At 47.6% G+C, this 6,225-nt stretch overlaps 1 long non-coding RNA gene across 1 annotated transcript; it reads left to right on the top strand.

The window, feature by feature from the left end:
* Positions 1-1,579: 1,579 nt before the first annotated feature.
* LOC127344756 (uncharacterized) lies at positions 1,580-2,563 on the top strand. Its single transcript, XR_007878177.1, has 2 exons — positions 1,580-1,849; positions 1,947-2,563. It is a non-coding gene; the product is annotated as an uncharacterized lncRNA (long non-coding RNA).
* The last annotated feature ends 3,662 nt before the right edge of the window (positions 2,564-6,225 follow it).

Raw genomic sequence — 6,225 nt, 5'->3', positions numbered from 1 at the left:
GAGGTAATATGATGATGAATAACAATCTGAACATAAACCTTGGTTCAACGGTTTCACTCAATAGCATCAATAACAAGTAGAAATCAACACCGGGAGAGTTTCCCCTATCAAACAATCAAGATCAAACCCAAATTGTTACAGCGGTGACGATGTGCAGCGGTGGAGACGGCGGTGATGATGATGGATATGATGATGATGGTGATGGAGATGATGTCCAGCTCGATGGCGATGACGATGGCGTCGATTTCCCCCTCCGGGAGGGAATTTCCCCGGCGGATCTCAGCCTGCCGGAGAGCTCTTTTCTCTCTGGTGTTCTCCGCCCCGCAGAGGCGGCTGTGACTCTTCGCGACTTACTCCCTGGAGCTTAGATTTTCGGGACGAAGAAATACGTGAAGGAGAGGAGGCCAGAGGGGGCTGTGGGCCCCCTCCCCACAAGGCGGCGCGGCTAGGGCAGGGCCCGCGCCGGCCTGTGAGGGGGACCCATGGTGGCCCTCCTCGGCTCCTCCTTCTGGCTCTCGTCATCTTCTGGAAAAATAGGATTTTTCATATAACTTTCGTCAATTGTTGATCTTCCGAAATATTGCATTCTGACGGCGTTTTTTCCAGCAGAATCCTGACTCCGGTGCGCGATCCTCCAATAATCATGAATCATGCAAAATAGATGAAATAACATAAGTATCATCTCCAAATATGAAATATATCAATGAATAACAGCAAATTATGATATAAAATAGTGATGCAAATTGGACGTATCAGGTCGCCGCCCCGGCATCCATGATCTTGCAACCGCGCAGAGAAAGGCACCACCTTGACAGGACTTGAGACACAGCCGAAGATGGGCGAGGCCAGTAGACAGCAGGGGAACGGCACTCCGACAGACACAGCCCTCCGTGCCGCCGGCCCAGCGTGCCAGCAGATCCCCCCTGGGATGGCATGGCAACCTCTGGGAAGGTGCGGAGCGGAGCAGGGCAGCCAGAACCAGATCGGGCCCCTTGTCCTAGATCCGGGTGGCGCGGCCGCCCAACCGCACCCTCGCGCCCCACCATATGTCCATATCAGCCTGTTGCGCCAAGGCGTCCACGTCATCATCTCCAGTCACCATCGCCAGGAGAGCCGACCGCCGCCGGGTCAGACCACGTCGGGGGAGGCACACGAGCCGCCGGTCCCCGCGCCCACGGAGACGGCGTCCGCATCGCACCCCAGGCCGCCTCGAGACGCACGAACCTCGCCGGCCAGCCTGCCCCGGATGCGCCAAGATCCGCGCGGAAGACTGCGCCTCCGGCCATGCCGCCGGCGCCTATGAACTCTCTTCGGAATCGTTGCGATTAACCAAGGTCACACGGGGTGATCGATTGGGCGGTTGAGTCAGTCTGCATGGTTAGACATGGTTAGAGGTCCTGCGTGTGTCTTTTTTTCCTTTTTCGCGGGCACGCGAAAGTCGTGCCATATCTATACCTACTAATAAAGGAAGTAAGGTTTCTCCCCACTTTTTTCGTCCGTTTTAGCATTGCCCCTAGGTTTCAGTGTAAATTACAAGCACTGCCACCACCGGTAAGTTACCTACGGCTTTCCTGCCGTCGGCCTATTTTGGGCCGCTGCGCGCCGCCAGCGGAAGCTTCGATGCTCCACCGCGCGCTGCTGGTGGAAGGCCCCTGCTCCACCGTGAACCTCCCGTCGTCCGCCGCTGGAAAACTCAACCTCCACCTGTCGCCGTCAGAATCCTCCATGCTCCACCGCTCACCTCCCCCTAATCCTTCCGCGCGGTACGTGGCCGAGGCTCGACAGACGCACGCTAGCTGCGCCGGCGCTGGATGCGTGCTTCTCGAGCGCCCTATGTGGCATACTACAGGTTAGAGACGAACTCTTCACGGATTGATTTTCTTTGCTGGTTTGGGGCTGAACTTGATGATAGGGAGATGCGCCTTGGATCTGTATGCTTGGTTCAGTTCAGATACTTCTAGAGAGGATTTGAGGACCAGATCAACTGCTATGGATGGAGCAGAACCCGGTGAGGGGCTGAGGGCCTCCAGACTCGGTGCTCGGCCGAGTATGAAGAACCGCGGATTGCAGCCTGCCAGCCTCTGCTTGACTGGCTGCCTCTTCTCACCACCAGATACGGAAATCCATCAAAAGAAACAAGAGATTGCGATTTTCCAATTGTTTCCCGTACAAAAACGCAAGTTTTAACACACAGGTTGTGGGCTTGAAGCCAAGAACCATTTTGTGGGCATGAATTAACACAGGAGAAACAAAAAAACAATCAGTCCAGTCAAAGAATGTCAATCGCCAGAACCGAGACTGAGCAAAGGAAGCATTTGGCCACACAGCTATACCATCTCCCTACCGTGGGCATGGAAATGTAGTTTCCCAAAGCAGACACGTACATACTGGTATTGCAAGTTTAGCTTTAGTACTGATTCAGTGTTCACTTTGTCTGGTACATAATTTGTGCTGCTCTCTTCTCAGATCTGAGCTTAGATATGCTGCGACCTAGAAACGATGATTGTATGTTGCTTCAGCCGTGAGTAATTGGAAAATGCTAGATTCAGTGGGTTTTCTTTAATCTTAACGTGTGGACTTTGAACAAGTTATCTAATTAGAACCAGGAGATGTTTTTCTATTCATGGATTGCAATTCTATTGTTGGACATTTCCTATTTTATTTTTGATAAAGGGATCATATTAATACCAATGTGATACATTTCCTACATTTTATTAAATGGTGAAAAGATTTGCCTCCTAATGCAAGTAAATATGTGGTTCCTAATGCATTCATATGAGGAAATGTATTTGTACATCCCTAATGCAAGTAAATATATGGTGCTCCCTCGATTTTCAGAAAAGAATAAAGTAATATCAAAATTCTTAGTACACAAATTTAGGGTCATGAGCGAAGCGTTAGTCACATTGAAACAACCCGTCGCAACGCACGGGCAAATTTACTAGTCTATACCTAATAATAAAGGAGCTAAGGTTTCTGCCAAAATTTTCGTCCAACTTTTATTTGGACCATTTTACCCTCCCACCAAATCACATAATACTAGACTTGCCACGGTACCGGTTGCGGTTGGTCTATTTTTCCTCTCGTATACCCGTCCATGGAACGAAGAGAAAGCTGTAGATCTGAGATTTGGCTGAGGGGGAGGGGCACGGGCGTGGTGCGAGACGGCGGAGGACGTCGGGGTGGTGATCACTGGAGGTCCAAGCTGGCGTTCTGAAGAGCGCGAGCACGCACGGCAGCACACACAGGGGCAAGGTCGCCTCCTCCCTGGCAGAGTCCATCGAATCCTTTTCTTCTCCGAGGACATTACACGCCCCGCCGCTACACCTAGCAGGCATCCCTGCCCTCCCTGCTCCCTCACGCCTGATTCCTGGAAGATGCTGGTCTCCTCGACGGAAGATAGCTCGGCGAGCGGCAGCTCGGAGTCGCGCTGAAGGACTATTTGGATTATCTGGAAAAGCATTGACGACAAGGGCGGCCAACGTGACCGTTGCATCTACACCGCCATTGGCCAGGTACTGCTTCGAGCCAGAGGCGTGTTCCCTGGGCACTATCTTTCCGAAGCACAATCTACAGACCGAATTGATGGAGCTTTCGCTTGGGGGTTCGCAAAAATCTCCATGGACCGAATCGATCTCGCAGAAAGAAAAACAAACTGCCTCAATCTCGGTTCCTTTTTGGTACGGCAACATCAGAGTGAGATTTACAGGGCGCCGGCAGCCGGGTCCATTCCGGAGGTAGAAGAGGTGGCCGTCTACGGGAGGAGGAGGGATTCAAGCGAAACATGGAGTAGATATTGAGGATTGGAAGGATTCAGAAGGCATCGGCATCTCTGTTGTATTCTTCCGAATTCCCTATCTACCTTTAGATCATCAGGACCAAAGGTAATACAATTTTAATCTATGTATAGCTGTGGGTTGATCTACCCATCGGTTTCACTTGAGGAGGCTGATTCAAAGTTGGGAGTCTGAAGAGGAGGAGACAGTGACGAGGTGTTGGAGCAGCTCTAGAACTTGGACCACAATTTCTACACCTTCTGAACCGAGCAAACATTTGCGTTGCTCCGTGAAATAATTTTCTTTTGCAGGATTGGTATCAAGCTTGCATCTAAACTTAATGAACTGAAAATAAGTACTTCGTTGCCTTTGCTTTGGGCCATGAAATAATTTTTGTTTGCATGATTGGTACCAGGCTTGCATCTGAACTTAATTCAACTAAAATTTTCTGAACTGAACTAACTAATTCTTTTTCAATGGAATATTCAGTACACTTTCATGGTTCTGAAACCTATCGACGTTTTATTCAAATTCAAATGCATATTCAGTTAACTACTTCGTTGTTTTGAAACAATGACCTTCACCGCATAGTCACCTGCAGAGCCTTATGATCGACAACGATAACGTTGGCAACATGGGGATATAAGCATGCGCCTTGCTCGGGCAGCTTGCCACGGAAGGGAGTGCGAGGCTCTGGCCAAGGACAATGGTATTGCAGATTCTCTTGTAGCAGGAAATATCCAGTTTCTTAGTTGCACAATTCTACTCATAACTTCATGTTCAGCTAGGTTCCATTGATAATGGCAAAAAAAAAAAAAAAAAAAACATGATGAAGTTTATGCATCTCCCAATTTCAGTTTACCAATGGACCTTTGATTATGGCTATGGAAAAAAAAACAGATGCTGTTGTAGTAGTTGCTGCATTATGGATGCCCACGGATATGTGGTTATGTAAGTGCCAAATGACGCTCAGATTGTGTCTTCCTCTAGCACGATTCTTCCAAGTTAGCTGGTCTTTGTATATTAGAATATAGAGTAGGAGCATTCGGAAATTCAATTCGGCTCCCGGGTGTGTATGCACCCTCTACCAAAAAATCATATTTTAAAATGTCGAAAATTTTAATAATTTTTTTTACATGTACATCTTCATAATATATGTTCATTCGTCAAGTTTCACGAAAAACCAATATTTTTTGTGGTCTATATAAAAAAGAGAAAACTTATCTTGTGAAAAACATTATTTTTAGCACTGAGTTTTGTCTTTTTTACACACGTTACATGATAAGTCGATTTTTTAGAAACAACTTTGTAAGCGTGTAGCACGAAAAGATTTACATGCGACTTTTTATTTTTTTTTTAATTCAAAATATGTGTAATATGCATTCCAAAATAGAGGGAGCATATGCTCCCATGTTCCAAAACACCACTACCAGGAGCATTATTCTTTCATCTGATACCAAACTTGCACCGCGAATCTTACTTTTATAGACTGGATTAGTAGATTACCCGGAAATAATATGTACATAATGTGGAAACAAACAACTTTGCAAAAAAAATGTTAAAATGAAGGCAAAAGTTTTATCTTATCCATTGATTCTGAAAAAAATGCCCAGTCAATTAGCTGAAAATTGGGTGAAAATAAAAGCCAGTACACTACAGCCTACAAGAATCAATCCGTAGCAACGCACGGGTACTTTGTTTTACCGTAGCAACGCACGGGCTTTGTCCTAGTCTTTACAGAAGAGAGCAACAAAATTTACAAGAGACCAGAAAGGGATGCGAACATCTGCCATTGGCCAACCCACGCACATCGCCCATAAAAACTAAGAACCTACTCTCACAACATGACTCTTTCACTACACACTGACTCACGTGGGCACGTCTGGGGAAAAAATTGGCGATGCATGCGCTGGTGCTTCTGTTGCCACCGCTCGCTAGCCAGCATGTGCTGCTGGGGCTTCCGTTTTCATTTTGTTGTTTTTGGCGCCGATCAAATCGTCGACGTGATCATGACGTGAGGTTGGCGTCACGGAGCTCGCACGTACTGGGCGGCCCCCGCAACCGCTGCCGACGGTGCTGGGGCACACGTCGGCGTCTGATCGATTCGAGTTTCAATGCTTCATTGTTCGCCTCACCCACACAGCATATGCACCGCGAACGGGCTTTGATTGCACTCCGTGCATGCTTTACGAACTCCCCGTTTCCGTTCGGATCGAGCGAGCAGAAATCAAGGAATAGGAGCACATGCCGTCCCATAAAGCTTTTTGAGATTTGTTAAAATTTAGATAAATCTAAATACTATTTAGTGTCTAGATATATACGAATTTAAATAAATCTTATACAATTTTTATGGACGGAGGAAGTAGTATGTTTCATTTTGTCGTCCGCACACGATGTGAGTCGCTACCACGCGCCCCCATTTTTCTCGCAAAGCCGGCGCAGACCACCA

This window comes from Lolium perenne, chromosome 3, assembly GCF_019359855.2.
Source record: "Lolium perenne isolate Kyuss_39 chromosome 3, Kyuss_2.0, whole genome shotgun sequence".
NCBI classification, from domain to species: Eukaryota; Viridiplantae; Streptophyta; class Magnoliopsida; order Poales; family Poaceae; genus Lolium; species Lolium perenne.
Note: the sequence above shows the minus strand (reverse complement) of the source record. Positions and strands in the feature narration are given on the sequence as shown.